This window comes from Panthera pardus, unplaced genomic scaffold, assembly GCF_024362965.1.
Source record: "Panthera pardus isolate Hobbes unplaced genomic scaffold, ASM2436296v1 HiC_scaffold_1, whole genome shotgun sequence".
In the NCBI taxonomy this organism is placed as follows: Eukaryota; Metazoa; Chordata; class Mammalia; order Carnivora; family Felidae; genus Panthera; species Panthera pardus.
The window spans coordinates 72,408,015-72,432,315 of record NW_026526654.1 but is presented as its reverse complement, the minus strand read 5'-3'; the positions used below and the strand labels follow the sequence as shown (position 1 = coordinate 72,432,315).

Here is a 24,301-nt window from a genome sequence, read left to right as displayed (position 1 = left end):
TTTTTCACCTACCCAAAAATTTAAGTGGGTGTGGGTGTATTTTACCGTGCACATAAATTTTTGTTGACGAACAAAAGCATCTCCAGGAGGTGCTGTTTGGCACAGTTCTTCCCCACCCTGAGAGGTGCCTGCGGTTCTGCCCTCTAACAGGGCTCTGCTGCAGCTTGTGCGGAGCCTGGTGTGCGGGAACAGCCTCACAAGTGTCATCTTCAGGACCGGATTGATGTCTCTGAACATGATCACCGAAGCAGCTGTTTAGCTTCTGTCTCATGACTTGAATGCTACTTGGTTGTTTTGGAACTCATGGCATAATCTCAGATTTTCTCATAGTCACAGGAGGGCAGGATCCTGGGGCAGGGACCATTTGTTTTGAAAACGAATTTTTAAATTCTCCCTTCGTGAAGCCTGGTGTGTTTTCATACTTTTACCCCTCGTTCACGACATTCAGCATACAAATTCAGTTCTCGCTTTTTGAAAGGTTTATTTTTGTTTCTTAGGTCATTGTCTGGGCTTGACCATAACATCTTTCAGGTTGTTTTGAACAGCTAAAGGGAAATTAAAGGAAATGGTGCCCTACAATGTAACCATAGACCGTTTGACATAAGCATGAATACAGCTACAACACATTATTCACTAGTTAAGTCAGTGCCCTGGTGGGGGCACATGGAATCCAGGGCCAAGAATGGCCCACCACAGCTGGACTGCAGTGATGTGAGGGTGGCCTGAGATGGCATCTGGCTCAGGGCTTATCACACACACAACACTCCCACCCCACCACACCTCCCCCATTCTCGTGAAAGGCACCCCCCCGCCCCGACACACACACAGAAGTCTAAACCTTGGGAACTTAATTTTTAATGGTTGATTATCCCATCAGAATTTGACTGTAAAAGCACACAACTGTGAGCATAAACCCCACCACCTACGGCCAATCCCACTGCCGTTCTTCTGTGGCATAGATACCCTGGCCTCCATCTGCATCCCGTCTCCTTTCCTTTCTTGCCCAAAATAAGTTAGTGCCGTGCAACTTACAGCCAAGTTTAAAACTCACAAAGTCACTAGCAAACAAAGAAACAATAGCAGGTAGTTCAAACATTTTGTAAAGCTTAAGTCACACAGTCTCATGCTTTCTCTGATCACTTTCTGGAGGACAGCTGAGAAACCCTTGCTGCGAGGATTAGGTTCTCTTTAGGTTGTTGGCTTCCCCATCCATTTCACAGCACTTTCTCCCAGCCATTCCTCCTACTGAGGTCATTCTCCCCACCACAACAATATCAAACCAAACACTTCCCAGTAATTCAGAGTTTCTACCTTCATTGTTAAAAATACTGTATTGTAAACTTTTGATCTATACTCAATTCCTGGAACAGCTTAGGATGAAAGCAGATAGATCCTCTGTTCTTAGGAAGGAGGGAAGGAGGGAAGGAGGGGAGGGGAGGGGAGGGGAGGGGAGGGGAGGGGAGGGGAGGGGAGGGGAGGGGAGGGGAGGGGAGGGGAGGGGAGGGGAGGGGAGGGAAAAAAAGAAAAGAAAAGAAAAAAAAAGAAAAGAAAAGAAAAGGAAAAGGAAAGGAAAGGAAAGGAAAGGAAAGGAAAGGAAAGGGAAAGGGAAAGGGAAAAGGAAAAGGAAAAGGAAAAGGAAAGGGAAAGGGAAAAGGAAAAGGAAAAGGAAAGAAAAGAGAAAAGAAAAGAAAAGAAAAGGAAAGGAAAGAAAAGAAAAGAAAAGAAAAGAAAAGAAAAGAAAAGAAAAGAAAAGAAAAGAAAAGAAAAGAAAAGAAAAGACAAGACATCAAGTGTGATGTCCAAGATCAGTTCTAAGAAGCTAGACTTGTTTCCTTGGTTTGAGACTTCAGTGGAAAATAACCCATCATTTCTGCCTGAACAATTTACTTCAAAATACAAGAGTTTTGTCAAGTTCTGCCTCTGCTAAAAGGAAGGAGGAGAGCTCAGTAATGAGATGGATGCAGAATCTGCCATTTGCACCTTTATTGTCATGCCCCCCCCCCTCCATCATTAGCCAATCTAGTAAGAGTAACGAGTGCAAAGGTGAATATTAAATATTAAAGAAATGCTGGGGGTAGGCATGTTGAGGCAGATGGCTTCACACAGGAAGTGTGCCTTGTCAAACGTGTGCCAAGATGCAGCAGCATGCTGTTCTGGGTCCAAATTTCTTCGGTCTATCTTTGCCAAAAACAGTGCAGCTGTCATTCAGGTTACAGTTACGGATCTTTACCTGACAACGCTGACAACTGGTCCTAGAATGCTAGTCCTGCTGCTGAAGAACTGTCCTGTGCTCTGGTTTAAGCCCTACTCCATAAAGCTCCTACTGAACTGACAATGACATGATGACAAGGATTCCCCATGGCCAGCCTCCCACTCCACCCGCAGGGTAGTCTTTATTCCCAAAGCATTACCCCCAACCATGCCCATGTAACAGCATCCCCTGGACTTTCCCTCCAGGTCCCCAAAGATTAGATTTCCCTCCAACCACTGAGGTCTCCTGGAACACCTCCAAAGTAAATCCTATGTGCATGTTCATACACAAAAAACAAAAAATACTCTCCATTAGACTTTTTTGTTTTGTAGGTGTGATCACGTGTACCCCTCTACACACACACACACACACACACACACACACACACACACACAATTTCCCTGATACTTCTTGACAGACTCTGCTGTGAAGCCAAATTTCAGTGGCACACACTTTGGAAAATGCTGCCCTAATGGCAAGATGGTGGTCAAGTGGAAGACCTAAGTCTGGCTCTGTCTTTGTACATGTAACTTTGGACAAACTTAATGTCCTGTGTATCTTAGCTTTCTTGTCTACAAAGTGGAAAAAATAATGCCTGTCCTACCTGCCTCCCAGGGTAGTAGTAATGGAGAAAACTGCTTCAAAAAGCATTAAAAAAGTTCTACGCATTTGTGAGGTTTTAGGATTGTGCCCCAGGTAGAAGGGGCAGAGCTGCCCGAGCTCCCAACCAAACAACCACCTGTCCCAGTTACCTTGGAAAGCCCAGGTGCTCTGGGAAACATACTTCTTACCCTTTGAAGAACAAAGGAGACACAGAATGTCCAACCAGGCCAAATCACTCTGTAGGAAGGAGGTCTGGCATAGGCCCCTCCCCCAAACATGACAGAGTAACAGTCAACAAAATGCACAAGGCAGAGCTGGCTACCTCTGGGGAGAAGAACGGACCCACCCTTAATTTCATCTCCAAATCCCTCCCACCTTCCTAAGTGTTTTGTGAAAAGGAAGAGGCACATAAGGTACAGGAAGTAGAAGAGAAGGGGAAGAGGAAACAGGAGGAGTGTAGTAGGCTGACTGGCTTAGAAGACAAGTGAAATAGAAAAATAACAAAGACTCCTGAGACTTCTCCTGGGTCAAGCTTTGACTGTGACGCCATTCCTCATACTGTGAGAACTGTGATGTGAGCAGAGGGTCAGTTTCTAGGGTCATGAAAACAGTACCCACACGCAGTCTCTCCCCGTTAGCATAATCAGTAGCAGAACTGGTGTAGGACCAGCCTGGGCAAAAATAGCGACTAGGATTGGAAAGTCTACATACAACATTTGACAATGAATGTCAATTATGACATCTCTGCAACCTCTAGAGCACACTTTTTTTTGGGTGGAGGGGGGGGGGGGCGGGAGGGGTTTGTAGCTAATATAAATGGTGCTCTTTATTACCAGTGACATGAGATCTATATGGTCAGTTATTTCTTTTACAGACATTTTAATGAATATGATGATGCTCTCTCTGGATGGTGACGGTAATGAGGATTTTTACTTTCTAGTTTACCTTTGCATGTTGTCTTTTTTGCTGTTGTTTTTAAAAGAAAGAGCATGTAAAAAAAAAAAAAAAGAGCACATATAGTATAGCTTTTATTATCTGAATAAAGCTACTTCCTTTGGTGGGGGCAGAGGACAAACAAAAAACCCATGCCTGTTCTTTCAGGCTTTCATTCTAAAAACAAAAACAAAGTAAAACTGATTTCCTATCAAGTGCCAGGACCTGTATCATGTGATACATACACATACACACATAAATATTTACATAATCAAAGAAGATGAAGTTCATAAACCATATCCTAAGATTTTTGATTTTCCAGGAAACAATAGCTCTTTCCTAAAGCAGAAGTGGAAAAAAAAACAATAGTATTACACAAAACTAGTAGGGTACAGTGGTTGAGGAACAGGGGCTTGTTATCAGACAAACCTGGATCTTAACCCACTCCTGAGATTTAGCAAAAGTGTGACCTTGGCTGAGTCACTTAACCTCGCCAAGCTTCAACTGCCGCATCTGCAAAGTGGGAATGATAGCCACTACACCAGGTTTTTATGAGGATTAAAATGAGATAACCATGCAAAGCACTTACAAAATGTCAAGCAAATGTCTAGCCTCTGACTACAGGCAAGGCTAACCTCATCTGACCTCATGTCACCTCCCTGCACAAATTCAGAAAGAACCCAGTGCTGATTTGTTCTTCAGGCAAAACACATCCAGGGCACTTGGTCTCAATGTTTATCCAACCTTTATTAGCAGTAGCAACAGAAGATGCTGTCATTTCAAGGTGAAAGTCATCCAGGGCACAATCAAGCAAAGTAAGGTCAGCCAGAAGCTCAAAGACACTTGGGTCCAAGACAGTCTCCACTGCACCTCTTAGCGCTTCCGTTAGATAGACATGGGCCTTCCTGGCTTATAGCCTGGGCACCAACATTTTTAAATCCATCAGGAGAGGGTTTGGGGAGAAATACGAAACGCAACATTAAATCAAACACTAGGGCACTTTCCTGGAGGATACCGGAGAGGATTCAGGCTTTCCCAAGGTAGAATAGGTGTCCAGAGTGGATGGAGCACCACTGAAAACTGTGGCCGGGTTTTGTGGTCCTTGACAAACTCTGAAGAGGTACCGCTTGCAGGCAAAAAGGTGAACAAAAATAGAGTGCAACAACAGCCTTCCCACTTGTTGCTGTAACACATTCCTTCACTTTAGAAAGATACTCATGAAAACTTGCAGAGGGCTGCCCTCAAACAACAGTACAAATTGCATTTAAATCGGGAAGCCAGCTGCTCCTTGATCAGTCATCCTTTTACCAACAACAGAACTTTAATTAGCCCCCATCTGCTTCCTGTTTTAGGCCACAAATCTTAACTTTCACCTGTTTGGACCAAACTGCAATAACTATACACCCACAGTAAATAAAAACAATTAACTTTTCACACAACATGCAATTCATTCTCACTGAGCTGATACTGAGCTATTCAAAATAGTGCGTAATTCAAATCAACTATTTTCCCACAAATAACAATGTTCTATACTAAAAATTCAACAGAAATTCTCTCCCACCCACATCATCTTGAATTTTTTCCATTAAGAAGGTTTTCAAGCTGTCTGGCTTCAATTTCCTGATTTTACTGTTAAGTATGCGGTCATGTCGGGTCATGTAACAACAATGGATAAATCTCACAAAAACATAATGCTAACTTAAAAAAAAATCAATTTGCAGAACGATACCTATGACATTCTGCAACGTTAACTGACAACACTGATTATATTTAAGGTTGGCGGGTTCCTACAGAGGTTTAATGGACCCACGTATATCAGCCCAGCCAGGAGGCAGACTTCTTGAAGAAACCGTCCAACACAAGAAGGCTTAGAGCAAGATAAGTGACATCTGTGAAAACCTGGCGGTGTCATGTGGATGCTATGTTAGCCTCCATGCTTTCCTAGATGTTTAAAATATTTGAGAAGTTGTAAGAGAAAGACAAATGGAGGATGGCCAGTAGCCAGCAGGCGAAGAAGGAGAGTCGGGCCCTGTACTCCTCTGGCCCCACCACACAGGCACACGCCCATCTGATTTGCTGGGGCTTGAAAAGGCTCCCCAGATGATTCTCATGCCACCCCCAAATTCATCCCTTGAGAAAGGCTGAATAACAATCCACTCTCAAGGGCAGGGACCCTGCTCACTCATCTCGAAACTGCCCACACTCACCTACTGGTCAATACCTGATTTGTAAACATTATTTGATCAAATCAATAGATAAGCAGAAGAGGATTCTTTGTTCTGCTATGATCTAGCCCAATAACCAAGCACATCAAGTCAATTTTCCTTTCCTGAAGGCATCTGAACAGATGAGTGTCTATCACTCCAAACTGATGATCAGACTCTTCCAGAAAGCTTGCTGAAAACAGAAACACTAATAAAGCCCTTAGCTCGGAGGCTGGGATTCAAGTATGAATGGAGTGGGGCCAGGGATCTGTATTAAAACACTCACGATATTGAGGGTCACCAGGTTTGGGAACAATCGAACTAGCTTGATGACTGACATTCCTTTCAATTTTGATATTCTAAGAAAATAACCTACTGTGTCATTTCATAGAGATTCTGATTCAACAGGAAAAGGATGAAATCCCAGAATATTCTTAACAAGTATCTCACATGATAGGCAAGATTGAGAAATGCTTTGTTAATGGTACTTTGGGTCATTAACACCAAATAATAGAAGGCTATTTATTATTAGTATGATGTTATTTAACACATGATTAAGAAAGCATGTTTAAAAATATAATTATACGGCTATGGATAAAAGCCAGTTCATTCTGAGATCAATATTTAAATCATCATTGTTTTTCAGAAAGAAAAACAGAAGCATCGTTGGTGAATGAGGACGTGTCAACTTCACCTTTCACCTTCCTGGAATTTTCCTCCCCCGCTTTCCCCTTTAATATTTCCCTTGGACATACACACAGCCAACTTCACAATGGACTCTTTACAAGATCATTGCTCCAGATACCAATAGGCCAGTCAGGGTTTCAGCGGGAGAACACTACTGTAGACTGATCACCTCTGCTTCAACAGCTCCTGCTATGCAGAGAAAGGGTAATGATTTCTTATCAAACACTGACAGCACCTAAAATTCCTTTACACTGATGACCACACATCCGATTCCGGGGTGAAGGTGGACTGCACATTTGCTCTAAGGAAATGAACAGGGGAATGTATTTTCATGGGATCCAAGATTCTGCAGACAGTTGAGCACAGGTCAGGTGAACCCGAAGTTAATGCAGAGAAACAGGAGTGTGAAACCCCACCCAGCAAAGTGGATCCAACTAGCCACCAGTTTTTCAAGGGTTGAAGGTAAAATCTAAATGACAAGGATGTCCAGGTAAGTACAAAACTATCCTGGCTAGTTTGTCACGCCACAGCTCAAATCGCATCAGACGCCTTCTGGGAGCGTTTCATTTAGTACATGATCTTAACTAGTTCCATGTCTGAGACCAATTCAAAGAGGCACGACTTTCTTAATTCAGCCCAAATCCTTCAGTGTGCATCCACGTGAATTGTGAACCCCCTCCCTCCTCCTTGCTTCATGCTTGTGGGCCGGTCTTCCAAATGGATGCATCCACTTCTTCTCCCCTAACGCCACTGCCGCTGCCATGACATGAAGGCCTTAAAAGAATAAATGTGGGAAAGCCCTCAAGCTAAAAACTCTGGAGCATAATCCATAAAGTAGTGACATCAATTTGCAGCACTGAGGCCAGCATCTTCAAATATTAATAAAATAGAACAAATCTCACGCAAAAGGGCAAGGACAGTACTACCTTGTAAAACTCTGGCATGTGTGTGCACAGGTACACCGAGTCATACTGTAAAATGGATTTCTTACTGTTGCTCAGACTGGGGAAAAAATGTGGAGAAAGCCACAGTAACAGAAAAAAATGTACTACTTCCTAGAGGACACGCTTTCCCGCTCTAGGAAAGGCTTGCTGACAAAGCCCAATCAAATGGTAGTACAGCTACCCCGGGGTTTCTGGAAATGTCCCATAACCTTCAGGGAGCTCCCACTCTGCACATGCAACAGAGGGGCCGCCTTCTCAGTGGCCCACTTGGCAGAAGTGATTCTTACAGCCTGGAACAAGGAAGGATGTACAAAGGGCTGCACAGTAACATGTTGGAGAATTTTTAACCAAGCAACTTCTGAGCACAACTTACCTTATCAACAGAATGAACATGACATGTTAAACCTTCACAGTCTGATTTTAAAGTACAATTCTTTAAGCCTTCCATCTATCCTTCCATCTTTCCTTTGGGTGGGTGCAGCTCAAGGAAACCATGGCACAGACAAGTGAGAAAAAAATGAAATTTGGATTATGTTTACAGCCAAGGAAAGGAGGAAAGGAGACGCGTTGAACAATCCTCTACTGGAAACATTGCTAAAGTGTTTTTAAACTGAAGATTATACCACCACTTAAGATATTTTTTCTCTACTATTTTGCCCAGCATATTACAAAACTGCATCTAGGACTGAAATAGCAGATTGCCTCAAGAGCAAATGACAATATTTGTACCAGAAATGTTGGCAACCAGTGGCGCAGATGGGTTTCTGCACAGCAATCTTCAAACTGGGGCTCCAAGAATAACTCCACCTACTGCACCAATGCTAAACTGCTGAATCCAAAGTCAGAAGGGCTCATTATTCCATATTTTCCCACCACCTCCTTCCCAAAGGCACGTGTACCTGCCTGACCTCCTCTGCCTGGGAAAAGGCTCAAAACAAAGAAGAAAATGAGCAGACCAGCGGGAGAAGTTCCTCAGGCATCAACAGTGCTGGATGGTCAATGATCCGCAGAGGCAGGACCCAAAAATGATGGCAAAATCCAGATAAGCCAGTTATTTACATGAATAGTTTTAATCTTCCCCTTCAAATACAAAGAATAAAAATAAAGATTTATCCAAGTTCCATCTTCTTTCCATGGTTGGGTACTTTGGTCAAACAAAAAGTCATTTTTGTTCAAAGAAACACTCAAAAATGGAGGGAGGAACTGGTACCAACCATAATAATTACTAGGGATGTTCCCGAAGGCTGTCAGTCGACACCTACAGCACAGCTCACTAAACGACAATTCGAATCTCCTTCAAGTGCTTGAAGAAAATAGCCACCTTCAAACAAAGGAGTTGGCACTTCCATAGTCTGCTCTTACTGACTGCCAACTGAGATGTGCTGTTCTTACCCTGTTCCTTTGCAATTTCTACCAAATGGTCTAGAAAGGCAAATTAAACAGAAGCCTTCACTTAAGGAGGCATTAATTATGAAACTCATCCAATTTAAAGTGTTGTCTTAGGCATACATCCCTACCTTTGAAAATGGCTAGGGGTTTGGTAAAAATGGAAATGAGTCTCTCTGCCTCTGTGCAGACCATGGGGTCTTCCACACAAAAGAGAACGAATGCACAAACTTTTTCAGGATAGAACGGTGCTTCCCGGGGGGTGCCTGGGTGGCTTAGTCGGTTAAATGTCTGACTCTTGACCTCAGCTCGGGTCATGAGTTCAGGCCCCATGCAAATAAATAAATAATAAATAAATAAACAAACAAGCAATCTCAACAACAGTGCTTTCCAAATTACCTTCAAATTACATAATGCGGAGTACAGAATACTGTGTTTATTATGCTCCATAGCCTCACATCTCCTATGGTATACAGAAAGCCTAAAATTTCACAGAGTAAATTCAACTAACAGAAGGTTAGGGGTTCAGGCAAACCCAATCCCACATTTAAATAAATGTTAATTTAGGAGCACCTGGGTGGTTCGGTCAGTTACGTGTCCACCTCTTGGTTTGGTCTCAGGTCATGATCTCCCAATCATGAGATGGAGTGTGGAACCTGCTTAGGATTCTCTCTCTTCCTCTCTCTCTCTGCCCCTCCCCTACTCATTCTCTCTCTCTTAAAAAAAAAAAAAAAAAAAAAAAAAGAATGAATGAATGAATGAATGAATGTTAATTTAACCCTAAAGAAACTAAGAAAGGAGGATTAAGGTAGGCGAACCTCGCACCTTTCCTCTCCAATGGTTTACTGTGTTCCTAAGACAGGCCCTGGCTAGAATTCCCTTAAGTATACTTCTCAGCAAGGTCAGGTATGCTGGAGAACAGAGCTCCACTTTCATTACAACACCCTGATTCACCAGAATCTGAATAAGCCAAGTGATGTCACAAGTGAAACTGAATTCTCTGCCAACCTTTTCATCTTCCACTGAGTTAGCTGGTGAAAATAAGGGTATTAAACCCTCCACAATTTGCCAAACAAATGCTCACAGAATCCCAAAGTCCAGACCAAAAAAAATTATAATAATAAGCTTTGAAATACATCTTCCTCCTTCTGTTTGAAGGAGTGGGGAACAGATTTGCTCCAAGCCAAAAAGTCACTCTAAGAAGACCCCCACTGAAAAAGGACTGGGGAATAGTATGATTATTTCCCCTTTGTCCATCTAATCTCCTCAGCCCACACTGGTAGAAGGTAACAGCCTGATCAGAGCAGTCGGACGTCTTTAGAAAATTCAGAGTAAGCAGCTATGTATGGAGGTTTCCTTGGTAAAATAAAGGGCAGGCCCCTCACCGTCAAATAGATGACGGTGACTCAGAAGTCCACTGATGCACACTGCCCAGAGGACAGTCAAGGAAGATCAACAAGCAATGACAGCAAGAGTGTTCAACACTAAAAGAAATCTCATCTATTCCCATCTACTCTCATAAACAGTTCGATCCGATTCTCATCAATTCTAAACAAAAAGAGACTGGCATGAAATTCATATGTTCTCCCCAATCAAGGCCCTCCCCACAAATGACAGAATTTAAAACCAAAACAAAGACAACAGAAAAACTCACATAAACACAGTTAGCATTATTTTTAGAAACAACTTTCATTTCCATTTCAATTTACTTAAAATTCAAAACTTGCTAATAATAGAAACAGCATTTAATTGTCACTAAAACCGGAAGTTGCTGCAAAATAAAATATACTATTTCAGAGTCAAACTCAAGGATCTGTGTGTTGTAAAATATTTGGTCTTTGTTACTCTCTCAGCATTCAATTTGTAAAAAGGAAACATGTTCTAGTTTGGTTAATTAACCACTAACATAAGTCAAATAATGAGCGCGGCCGCCTCCTAAGTAAATCAGAATAGATTAACGGAATCCTTTGAGTGTATTCGTCTCAGAGCAAATTTCAAAGCCACCACGGTAACTCTGTCTGGAAGTTCAGAAAGAGGAAATGTGCTTCTGTGTGTCAACAGTAGGCGAGTCTTCAAGGAGCCCCATTGTTCCCGTGTGCTGGGAGCTCGGCTGGTCGGAACTGGCAGGAGTCGAGACAGGAAGAGCTGTCAGGCTTCTGGGGCTGGTCACCAGAGCACGACTGGACCAGGCCCGAAGCAGCAGATGGTTGAGGGGTGCTTGGAAACAACAATGTGAAGACGGAGATACAAGGAATCTAAAGAGCCGCAAGTCCTACTCCTTTGCCACAATCTGCAGTCAAGAAGCTTTAGCAGAAGCCTGCGATTCGGTCCTATGGCAGCCTCTCTCCGCTCTCTCCCCGATTCGGTCCTATGGCAGCCTCTCTCCGCTCTCTCCCCAGTGTTCATGGCCCTTACCCAACTCCTCCTGGTAACGACAGTATTATCTTACAACCCCTACGGCATGCCTGAAAACATAGCAGAGAGATTCAAAAGCCATCGTTTCGGTCCAAGAACGACTATTCCGGCACACTGACGAAGAGAAGCCCACTTAGATCAACAAAAAACCTATTTTCACAAAACAAGGAATTGGATGAAGCTAGTAACATCTAACAACATCTAAGCCAAATGATGCAAACAAAACACCATGAGAGAAATTTATACCATGACTTAAATGGCACCAACAGGGAAATCCTCTCCTCGCTGAGACTCTTGGGTCCTTTCTTACATAATGACTCCTGGCAGCTATCGTCCCTAAAATAGCTTTCTTTCCAAAATGACCATTATCCAAAGGCCCACTCCTTCCAGAGCTAAACTGACTCAAGTTTTAGAGAAGCGTTCATCTGTCAAGGGTGTAGAACGGAGACAGGAGACTGCCTTCAGCTTGCCTGCAAGGTGACACAGCTGGGAAGAAGCACCGTGTGTGGGAGAGGATACTGAGCTGGGAGCCAAGAAACCCTGCTCTGTCTGGTGTCACTAACCAGCCAGGTGACCTCAGGCACAGCCTTAACCTGCTACTCACCCAAGAGTTCCCCTGGAGTAAACGGCTGGCCTCCAAAGACCCTTCGAATCCTGTAAGGGTCTGTGAGCCCCAAATAACAGGACCCCACGTTAGTAATCCCACCCAGTCTGAGGGAATACCGTTAGGGACCTGACCACGCTCTGCAGGACAGATACCAACTAACAGCGGCAGCCCAGCAAGAACTGAACTGTGTCAACTCAAACGCAGAATGAGCGAAAGCTAAAGATGAACCAGACACAGCACAAACCCAGAAAATGCAACAGATAAAGCTTACCTTCCGATCTCCGCAGCACAGGTTACCCGGCAGTCTGAAAGTCTAGAACTTGCTGCGAGGGCTCAGACTAGCTGGGAAGCATGATGAGGAAGTGGTGATAGGCTGAAATTCCGTTCCAGTTTAAATAACATACCAAGAACTGTACTAAATACCTCCTGTGCAGCTTTTTGCAAGAAAATCAAATTGTTTGGGGAAGGAGGTGGGCTTAATTTAACTAAACATTTCACCCGACACACGATAATTTTCACTTAACATTCTGCTTCATGTACTGGCCAGCAAAATCCTCTTCTACCTAATGTCCACGGTCTTCTTCCTTTTATTCCTTTCTGGTTTCTAAGGTGGTAGGTATTACAAAAACTACAACGCAAAGGCTCAGCAAGACCTCTGGAGGTATGGAGCGTGACTGATGAAGACACAGGATGAGTCAGGCCACGAAGACTAGCAGTCCCAGCAGAAAGGGAGGACCACTCAAGAAGTTTACCGAAGTCTATTACTTCTGCTCTGCAAATCAAGTGAGAAACAAAGAGGCCCTGGCCCCTCTGCCAACCAGTTAAGGGGGAAGGGGGAGCCCTGAGAAACCCGAGACGGAACACTCGCTTCGGAAGAGGGCAAGCCGGCAGCTTGCTGCTGAAGGATGGCAGTGTTGTAGGAGAGTTTCCTCACGGCCCCCACCTTCCAGACACGCAGCGCTGCAACTGGGTCCAGGCACGGTCCAGACAGGCAGCGGCTCATGGAGAAAGCAAGCCTCACAAAAGGAAGAAACCATTACTGGCAATCACCCTCAGCCAAACTGAGCAACTGTGAGGAACCGAAGCCGCAGAGACCGCCAGGGGTGGAGGCGGTGACCAGCAGGGTAGCGTGCTGGGCAGCCCGAGGTGGACCGGCCCCGAACAGGAATCCTAGTGCTGTCCTGACCCAGCAGGCCAACCAGGTTCTGGGAAGGGCAGAGAGCAGAGTGGAGGCTGACACAAGAAACAAACAGCCGATGGGGCCTATGATCACAGAAAACGTAAAACCATAAAAGGCCATTCACTCTGTAATTTCACTACTGTTTTGTTATTTTTGCCAACTGTTACTTCCCTGTGATGTGTGCTATATTTGATTGAAAAACGGGATGAAAAAGTCCGGGAAATAGTTTCTTTTTCCTCCTTAAAGGGCAGGATGAAATGCAGCTACTGAGAGACACCACACAGCGGCCCGCCTCTAAGAAGCCCCAAGGATCTCCTCCTGATACTCAGGCCCTGTGACGTCTCCTCCCCTGCAGGCACCCAGGTAAGCTGGGCCCCAGATTCCTGACCCACAGAAACTGTGAGATAATGACTGTGTGTTATTTTACATGCTAAGCTTCAGGGGCACCTGGGTGGCTCAGTGAGTTGAGTGTCCAACTCTTGGTTTAGGCTCAGGTCAGGAGCCCGTCTGTGATTCTCTCTCCCTCTCTCTACCGTTCCCCCACTCCTGCTCTCTCTCGTGCTCACTCACTCTCTCAAAATAAATAAGTAAACATTAAAAATAAAAAAATAAACTGCTAAGTTTCAGAATACATTATCCAGCAATTGATAGCAAAATATTCCATTTCATTAAAGCCTTCAATATAAAAATTTAAGCAATTTATGTATAAAACTATCCAACTCAGTAGCAGCTACTTTTCTTATCTTTGGGATCAAAGACTTCATTAGGGCCCAGTATCCTAACAGAAGGACATAACGTGGTCAAGAGTTGATACTGTATATTCTTTCTTAATATTTATTTGTGATGAGGAACTGTATGTACGTGGTGCAAAATTCAAAAGATCCAAAAGAAGACCTCATATTAGGTGTCTGCATAAATGTACCCCAATAAGGCCACCCTCAAATCCAGGGTCCCCCCACTTTCCTTGCTTAACTTTTTCCAAAGCACTTTTTATCCTTCTCTCCTACTGGGACTGTAAACTCTACATGGGTATGAATTCTGTGAGTGTTGTTTACTGCGTGAGTGTTGTTTACTGCTGGGCCTCTAGCCCCTGGGACTATGCCAGGCATGGACTTGATATTTAGTATACAGTGACTCAATGAGTAAGAAGGAGATATGGTAAGAAAAGTCTTTGCATATTCCTGAGATGGCCACTGTTGTGGGAATTCATATATGATACTAGAATTAAAGTAACTTTTCATCCTGGATTTGTTACTATTTATCTCTTTGAGAGTTCCAAAAGAAACAGGACTTTTCTACACAAACACTGAATCTTGCCCTGGAACATCTCAGTGTGAAATCATCTAATGGGGACACCTGGGTGGCTCAGTCAGCTAAGCATCCAACTCCTGATTTCAGCTCAGGTAGTGATCTCACAGGTTCATGGGATCGAACCCTGCGTCAGGCTCTGTGCTGACAGTGTGGAGCCTGCTTGGGATTCTCATTCTCTCTCTCTCGAAGGGAGGGAGGGAGGGAGGGAGGGAGGGAGGGAGGAAGGAAGGAAGGAAGGAAGGAAGGAAGGAAGGAAGGAAGGAAGGAAGGAAGGAAGGAAGCCTCTAATAATGAAGGCTTTTTTGTTCAGTGACTTTTATGAAATACTACGTGCTAAGAGGTTCCAATGCATGTTTTACCTGAAGTCAAAACATTAGATATTTCAAAGTGTGACCACATCATCTTTCCAATCACTGTATTGTTTAACCAAGTCTTATAAGTCTTCTATGGGGAAAAAAGAACTTTAAAATTGTAACTAACAAGAGAAGCTGTAATGTGCTTCATATACTAATATTGGACTGATACAGAGATTAACATGATCCCTGTGCAAAGATGACAAATTTATGAAGCATTTCACGTTTTGGAGGGGGGGTACAATTTATAGTAAATTAAATGCACAGATCTTAAGAGACAGTTGAGTCTGGCTGTTGCATACACTCATGGAACCACCAGTCCGATCCAGAAGAGGACATTTCCATCACCCCTGAAATTTCCCTGTGTTCTTTTCCGATTGATCTAGCATTCTGCCAACCCCTCCTTCCCCCAACAATGGCAGCCTCTACTATGATTTTTATTCGCCATAACTTATTTCCACTATTCTGGAACTGCACATAAATGGTCATACAGTTATGAACAAAAAACAGGCTGCACATAAATGGTCATATAGTTAAAAAAAAAAAAAAACAGGGCTAACACACACACGCATATGTGCACACACATAGCCATGAGGCTGTGCATATGAGGGTGAAATGGAGTTAATCAATCTCTCTCTTATTTCTCATACCGTCCCCACTAGCTGCTGGCTATGTATTATATCCCAGGGAAAACATGTAACTCTATAGGGAAGACGATTCCAAATTGTTGGTGGCTACAGGTCAACAAAGAAGTTAAAGCTTTCCAAGTATATTAAATGAAATAAATCATTAGGCTTGCTGAATGTTCACAAATGGACATCTTCATCCAACAACACTATGTATGTCTTACTCTTCGAAGCTGGAGGCACCATAATGTGCAACGCCTGTCTCATTTAAACCTCATGCTATTCTCACCTCCTCCTCCAACAGCTCTCAGAGGACTCAACTCCAGACAAATTAATTTGAGAACCTGTGTACCTGGTCCTCCATTTAAAAAAAAAAAACAACTTATCAAAACTCAGGATACAGCGAACGTTCCTTCCTGCCTGCAATCTGCTTTGTGAATCAGGCCTACAGTACCTTGGAGGCAGTTACCTTAAATTTTGAAAAGCAACAGATCAATCCATATTTCAAAGATCCAGAACAAAGAACGCTCTCTTTTTGAATGGCACTGAAAGCAAGGCAGAAGAAAGGCTGACAGAAGGATGCCCTGATTTCTACATGCCTCAGGAACATTTTCTGAAGAGCTCCAATTCAGCGACTAGAACTCTAACATCAGGTGAGCCCTGCCTTGGATGTGAGCTACTGAAGGACTGACACTCTCACCCTGGTTCATCTTTCTGCAGTACTTAGCACAGCCAGGAAAACCAAACTTTTAATCACCAGAAAGAATCTACAAGCTATTCTCTCTTGTTTTACACTTTCAATAACCCCAATCCCCGTTTTCCAGTCCCTTTTATTACCTACTGCTTAACAATGATGGTGCATCCCTACTGTCCTGCCACGAAATATTAAAGGAGAACAGAGGGAGCATTTCTGGGTCTCACATTATTAAACACAATTAAAAGGTACATAGCTTGTGATATTACTAATTTAATAAGTAATAATTTCACAGCCTATACAACAATTATGTATACAAAACTGAATGCTGCTAAAGTATCAACTATGCCTCAAGAACAGAAGGCAGCATTTTGAATAGTACTATTTAAAATCTAAGATTCCAAGGAGGAGGAGTATAGAACCTTAAGTGACACATGTAATACAGTAATTAGAAAACAGTTCACTTCCAGGGTCATAGGCACCAGTTTACAATCATTCCACGATGTTTCTGTTTTCTCCTTACGTAGGGCTTAAAAAAGCTTAGCAAGATAATTATACATGTAGTGGAGAAAAGCTTTTACCATTGTATAGTTTGCTTAAAAATATTTCAAGTTCAAATTTGAACCCTGGTAATATGTAATACAATCTACCGGACATTCCAACCTATGAGCTGGTTCTATTTATTCCACAGGTAAAGAAAAGGGGAAAACCAAGTTTTTTTTATTGTTTATAAAGAATCCTCCAGTAAAATCCACCGCAATATAACAAAAATTCAGGACTTTGGATCCTTCTGACATCCTCCTTTGCTCCTTAATTAGATGTTTCATTGGCTTTCAAGTGAAACTCAACTACTGGCTCTGAGATCGTTTACATTTAGTTAGACATTTTAAGCTGCTCTGTCATCATTATAGAGCGCTGCCTAATGAGGTCCCCTTAGACAGGGCTGGCCTGACAAAAACCCACAGTTAATACTAAAATGATCCAAGATACCCTACTTTCTCTGAATTTGAAAAGGACTTAGTGGGCCCGCCTCCCTAAAAACAGGAGAGCCCTCCTCCCTAAAACAAAACAAAACAAAACAAAACAAAACAAAATTCATGAAGGGCTACTTCTGCTTGAAGCACTCCCAAGAGAACTGTGTAATCAAGCGGAGATACTATAAATTCACATAAATTCCCAAGTTCAACTCTGAGCCCTTGAACATGGAATCTCCCTCCTTGACAGTGCACAAAAACCACACACTGATCACTTCTATGCTCTATGCTATTCTGGAGTTTAAGGAGGTGAGTGAGGGCAGGAGGAGCCCAGGGGAAGGCCAGGGCAGCAAGGGTGGAGAAGGAAGAAAAGGGTAGAAAGGAGAGGTGTCAGAAACACGGGCAGAAATGACCACGGGTCATAAAGAGCTGAGCTGGCTGCAGAGGGTAAAAATGGGTTGGTGAGTTTCTCCAGACTGTACGAATCCAACACCTTCATTTTGGGGTGAAGAAAACGGAGGCCGTGATAACAAAGCCAGTAAGTGACAAGAATCAGGCCCCGGTTGCCTGCTGAGAGGGCAGGAGGCATAGACAATAACCGAAGAGGTAGAGCACCTCTGTACACGCGCTCACATAGCAACTTTTTGCATGCCTCACCCTCCCCTCTAAGAAAGAGCACAAGCTGGAGGAAGAAGTAGTTGTGCAACTGGAGGAAGATACGTGGATAATACAACTGCTTAATGGGCTTCTATCTTCAATGGGACCTACAGGAGATCGTCATGTTTGTAATCTGGTTGAGATTTCTACACTCAAAAGGCCAAGATTAACTCCTCTCCCCAAATAAAGGAACACCATACTAGCTTTGCATCACAAATGGTATACATAGTACAGAGAAAAATTGAGACAGATGAAGAGGTTTAATAAGTAAGTCAGACTTGGCTACAAATGGCAAAATGCCCCTTGATGCTAAACAGCTAAACCTGAGACAGCTGTTCTTTAGGGCCCAGGTCTAAAATAGATTTGATCCCTGAAATGGACTTTGTAGAGAAGAAAGAAGCCTAATCATTAACTTGGAGGGGGTCGAGTACCATAAATACTTGATACTTGAACGCGCACAGGAATCACCTGGCATCTTGTCCAAATGCAGGTTCTGAATCAGTATACCTGGCATCAAGACTGAGATTCTGACAGGCTCCCTGGTGAGGCTGATGCCTTCAGCCCAATCCATGGACCATACTTTAAGGAGCAAGGCCATAAAAAACATGAGGTATGAAAGTCACATTTCAAGGTATGTTTATTTCACAACTTGGTCTGCTAGCCACACAACAGTGACACGTTGAGTCTTTTTCCTTCTGGTGATTGACAGACTCCATGAAATGTCTACATAGTTTGGAGGTGGGCGGGGGAGGGAGTTTAAGTCCAATTAAGTATAAAAGCATTGTGATTATTTAACACAACATAATTTGCTCTGGGCTCAGGGGGGAATAACACCGTCTGTGTGTTTTGTCCTGCAACAAAGGGACAGTAAAGTTGATAGTTATGGAACCTGATTTAAGTCCTCTCGAGTGGCCAAATGGACCAAGTGTTCATTTGCATGAAAGCTCATCTTTCCTTACATGGAAAGGAAATTAACCCCCATGTGCTCTCAAATGGTCACTATACTGTTTTCCAGGAGTCCTGAGGCTTTTGTTCTGACACCTCACCAGAAAGCCCAGGCCAAGACAAGGAGCAGGGTTGCTCTAATCCAGGTATGCCATTAGTGGTAATTTCTTTCCATAGTCTGGTGAGCCTCAGTGAAAATGTAAGCCTTTGGAAGACTATCTTAAAGTCTTTGTGGGCTATTCCTCATATGAGGAATAAAATTTTACATTTATTTCTTTTCAAGAGACACAGAGAGACAGAGCGTGAGCAGGGCAGGGGCAGAGAGAGAGGGAGACACAGAATCAGAAGCAGGCTCCAGGCTCAAAGCTGTCAGCACAAAGCCCGACGTGGGGCTCGAACCCACGAACCATGAGATCATGACCTGAGCCGAAGTCAGATGCTCAACCGACTGAGCCACCCAGGCGCCCTGAGGAAAAAAATTTTAAAAACTAGCCTTATGAAGCAATGTGGCCTTCTTTGGAGATCTCGACTCAAATCTCAGCCAGTTACTCGTTATACGACCTTGGGCAAATTACTTAAGCTTTCTGTTTCCTCCGCCATAAAATGAGGACAATAGTTACCCAAAGTTCCAGTAAGGTCACGTACTTTGAGCGTGGAGCAGCTCAGTGGCTGGCCCAGTGAGATTCAAGGGTAGGGTTATCACTGTTACCATCAGGACCACCTTCTCCAACTGACCCAACCAATCCCAGTTTGCCCTGTACTAAATACACACATCACTGGGTAGGCTCTGTTCTCAGCCAGCTTACATTCCAAGCCAGCAACACATAGAAGTCACACCCACTTTTTAAACATTGCTGATAATTCTTGATTTCTTTGTAATCATCTAAGCATTATGGTATTCAGGAAAGAAAGTCTACAAGACGCACAACCATTCTTTTCACTGTCCCCAGTGCCATCGCACCATCAATCCTTCCCTGTCTTTCTGGTCACCCTCATTCTGTTAAAAAAAAAAAAAAAATAGCACAGCATCCCAAAGCACTCCATATCTCCCCCAGTACAGTGTAAGCAGGAACGGACTGCCCTTTTTCTGCTTAGTCCTGAACACATGGGGAGGACCATTTACTCAAAGCAAAACCCTGGAGGACCATTATTTTACAAATAAGTATGTGATTAATACTTTTGAGTCCATAGTCTTTCCATATATATTATCTCAATCAATCCAACAATAACTGTGTTTAGTATTTAGGACCACTATTCTTATTATCAATACAGATAAAGTCTCAGAGTTTGAGAGAAAAGACATGTTCCTGGCCACCCAACCTTTCTGTATGTTCTCTGATTTTCGAAGGCAGAGATCTCCCCAATAAGAAGGTGATAGGGAGGTGAAGGTATTTTTGTTATTGGAACCATCCACATAATTCAATTACACACAATTCTGACAGAGACCACTGGAGCCCATTCTTACCAGTGTGAGCTGCGCCCCTCTAAGATATCAGGGTCTGTAAACCACAGCCCACAGTCTGAAGGCCCTCAATCATAGCTTAAACAAGATCTCCTGTGTCTGAATGGCAACACTGAGTCAAGGTTGAAGCCGAACCGCTGCATTCTCCCCTTGGTAAACGGTCCTGCCCTATTAAGAACCTTCCCTTGAGCTTGCATCGGTCCCCTTGCCAATTCAGGGCTGAAAAGAAACAGCCGGCCTTGGAGTACTCCCATGCATCCTGAGGGTCACAGAGGACCCCGTTCACGAATGTAAAAGCTCCTCTCTCTTCCTCTCCTCCCTCCCTGCCCCCATACACCCTTCTGGGGCTGAAACGGCCTTTTCAACAGAATTAGAGATGTGCTACAAAATCTTCATTAAGTGATTCAATAATGTGTATATCTGGTACTTACTCTGGTCCCAAACAGAAAGGAATGTGCCCAGAAGCCAGCAGGCAGAGCCACATTCTTCCTGTCACCCTGTGACAGCAGGCAGGCTAGTGGCGGGCTGGCGGGCACTGCTCTGGGGACAAGTCCCCAGACAGCACTGCTTTCCCAACATCAAAGGGCTGGATCTCCTCTTCAATTTGTAACTTGGATTTTCCTCAGTTTCAAATCATAGCCTGACAGATGTTAAAGTCTGACAGAGTATAAAATCATCCTCTGCCGAGTCAAGAATATGACAAGCAAGAGGGAACAACGGAATAAAAGAGGTCCCAGTTCAGAGAAGGGGAATGGAAATCTACCCACAGCAAGCGGGAGAACATGAAGCAGTGAAATTGGCTCTTCACATGGCATTCGGCACAGCGGTGGTTATTCTGTCAAGTATTGTTCACGGAACATGGTGACAAATGGGGAAGGGCTGTGCCTGGCCAGTGGTATTTAGTTTAGTTTTTCTGTTTTCTTTATTTTTTAGGAGGGGCAGTCACAAATGATTCCAAGTTATTTTTAAATTTCTTTCCCTAAAAATTCTGATTGGATTCATGACCATTTCAACTGATACAATGTTATTTTCAAGAGGGAACAAAAACAAATTAATGAAATCAACCAGTCTGGCCCACTAACGTGGGGAGAAAAAAAATCACGTAATACTAAAACTTTAAAAGAAGACTTAGTACTTTCTTGAATGAGTTCTTTCAGTTATATTCACACAAACATGGCTCACAGGGTCACTATCCACCCAAATTGGTGGGGTGGTTTTTATAAGCTAAGTTATTCTTGCTTTGCCCTTTGTAATGTCACTAATTCTGGGCTACTCAAAGCGTGTCAGGGACCAGCAGCAGCACCTGAGAGCTGGTTACAAATGCAGGGACCTCAGGCTTCCCCCCCAGACCTAATGAGTCAGAACCCACATTTGTACAGAGGTGATTCATGCACACATTAAAGTTTGCTAACCACCATCTTGCAAAACATTTATTATTTAAAAATCATTTAAGCCCATTTTAACAGCCCTGCCAAGAAAGTCTTCCCCAGAACAGGCCAGACTTCCCCTAAGTCCCATTTATGGATGCTTCCCTGGTAACCAGGGGAATAACTCCAAACTTAAGCTTGTGTAAAATACTTTTAAAATAAACTCAAAATCCTTCTTTTGATGTATGCAACATTTTGGGTGAGGGGAAACATTAAAACTATTACAAGCGTTCCACAAAACACCACACCTGCCACTATTACTACTGATGATCAAAAATGTACACTAAACAAAAATAGAAACAGGTATCCACATTAAACCAACAATATCAACCGAGCAATAAATGTGGCAATAAAGATTCAAGTGAAGAATGTAATACAAAAAATGGTCTTCAAGGTCAAATTATTTGCAAAATTAGTTTTGTTGAGGAATATCTGCTACACAATTCAGGAGAAAAAGAACTCTGTCCTACTGCGGCATGGGGATTTTTCCCCACACAGCAGTCTCTATGCGCAGCATTTTAAACTCATTATCGAATTTAAACCTATCACAGCCTTAGACGGTGCACACTGTTTTAGTCTATGTTTTACTGATGCTTGATTTACATAGAGCCAAGCGCTGGAATCTGCGGTGTACAGCTCTATGAATTTTTACATTTGTGTATCCCCATGCCACAACCACCCAAATCATTTCCAGCACCCTAGTAGTGGGTGGCCCTCTCACGCCCCACCTAGTCGGCCGCCCCTTCCCCACAGGTAAGCACTATTATGACTTCTAGCTCATACACTACTTTTGCTTGTTTACTGGAACTCATACAAAGGGAATTGTGCAGAACGTACCTTTTCGGGCCTGGCTTCTTCCACTGAATAGTCCCAGAAGGATCAGCGTGCACAGAGAAAAAGGCATGCCCTGCTGGGTGTGGAGAACAGTAAAACAACTCCAGGGGGGAGGAGAGTATCTTACAGCACGGAAGGCGCGCTGGTACAGGAGTCCGCAGGAAAGGAAGCTAGAAAGATGGGCCTTTCAGATGGTGAATGGCCTGGAATGCCAGTACAGACCGTCTGAAGGTGTTTGAGATAAATGCTCTAATTCGAGTAACATGTCAAGGGATCTGACATAGTAGCCTGTCCAGAGCAGAGTGAGGAAGAAGGACACTGGACGCAGCAAGCCCAGTGTAGAGGCCCAGAGATAAGACAGTAGGCACCACAGGGAAGAGAGGTGAGACCCCAAGGGAGTTTCATCCAGATGCTCCACCAAGGAGGCTGGAGTTGATGGGAGGAGTTTCCATGGCTCCAAAATCACACTCTTGAAAGAGTGGCAGAAAGTGCTATTCAAAACATAATGAAGCAGTGGGGGGAGCTGGTTTTAGGGAGGAAGATGAGTTGGTCTGGTCACCAGCTGGTTGCAAATTAGACTAAAAGTTGGGGAGAAAGATGTGGAGAGGTAGATACAGGAGATTATGGGAGGTGAAGAACAAGACAGCAAGAACCAAGTGGTCTCCAGAAACCACGTGTTGTCAAGGCACCGGGCTAAATCCAGTGAGAAGAGAGACCATCACAAAACAGCCTGAGGTACAGGAGTAAATGAACCCTGGGGAACACTCACTCAGAATAAGAAAAAGGAGGAGCGCCTGGGTGGCTCAGTCGGTTGAGCGGCCGACTTCGGCTCAGGTCATGATCTCACGGTCCGTGAGTTCAAGCCCCGCGTCGGGCTCTGTGCTGACAGCTCGGAGCCTGGAGCCTGTTTCGGATTCTGTGTCTCCCTCTCTCTGACCCTCCCCCATTCATGCTCTGTCTCTCTCTGTCTCAAAAATAAATAAACGTTAAAAAAAAAAAAAAAATTAAAAAAAAAAAAAAAAAGAATAAGAAAAAGGAGTCTTGCAAAAAAAAGGGCCAGGGATAGGACAGGAGTGGGATAAAAACCAAAAAATGGGAGCATAAATTTAGCAACAATTCCTGCAATCAGCATTCGATTTAAGGACACTTTTTCTCCAGTACAACCACTAGAAATGCTGACACAGGTTCTCCAAGAAAACACAAGGTACTTCAGAAGCTTCATTAACTCTTTCTAGCATCTTCAAGGTATTACTTTGCAAATTACTGTCTGGGTATGCTAAACTTAGTAAATTATTGTTTGGGTAGACTAAATACCAACCTAGTATTCAGAAAGAGTTAATGGAGCTGCCGAACTGTCTCATTTACTCCTGAGGTACTTTTCTTATTCAAGACTCTAACTCAATTTGCATATCACCAATGATGATTAAAAGGCAATCCAAGAAACCGGGCATTCAAATTTCTGTCCAAATCAGATCTAACAGATCCAATACTTAATTTAGACTTCCTAATCATCACAGATTATAGATGATTAGCAACCAATCAACAGTGGTCCTGCCTAAAGAAATCCACTACAAATAAAAGCTGAAAAGAGAGAAAATCCTAGATCAATGCCTGCACAGGAACGAGGTCTGAAAACATGAGCCCGAGCCACGTCCAGTCTGTGCCTAAAATTATCCCACAGGCACAGATTATAACTCAATCCGCCTCCTGTTTGCCTTCGCTGCATTTGTCTCCCTCCCCCTTTACCAGACTACAACTTCTACCAAATGACAAATGATAAACTGGTTTGCTAAAGCCCCGCCTGTGGG

General features: G+C 43.5%; 1 protein-coding gene, 1 non-coding gene and 1 pseudogene across 2 annotated transcripts in view; 1 reads left to right on the top strand and 2 right to left on the bottom strand.

The window, feature by feature from the left end:
- Positions 1–24,301, bottom strand: part of FOXO1 (forkhead box O1) — a 98,447-nt gene that overhangs the window by 18,190 nt on the left and 55,956 nt on the right. The window lies entirely within an intron of this gene.
- LOC128776656 (U6 spliceosomal RNA) lies at positions 15,006–15,104 on the top strand (annotated as a pseudogene).
- Positions 19,149–19,233, bottom strand: TRNAR-UCG (transfer RNA arginine (anticodon UCG)). The gene has a single exon. It is a non-coding gene; the product is annotated as a tRNA-Arg (tRNA).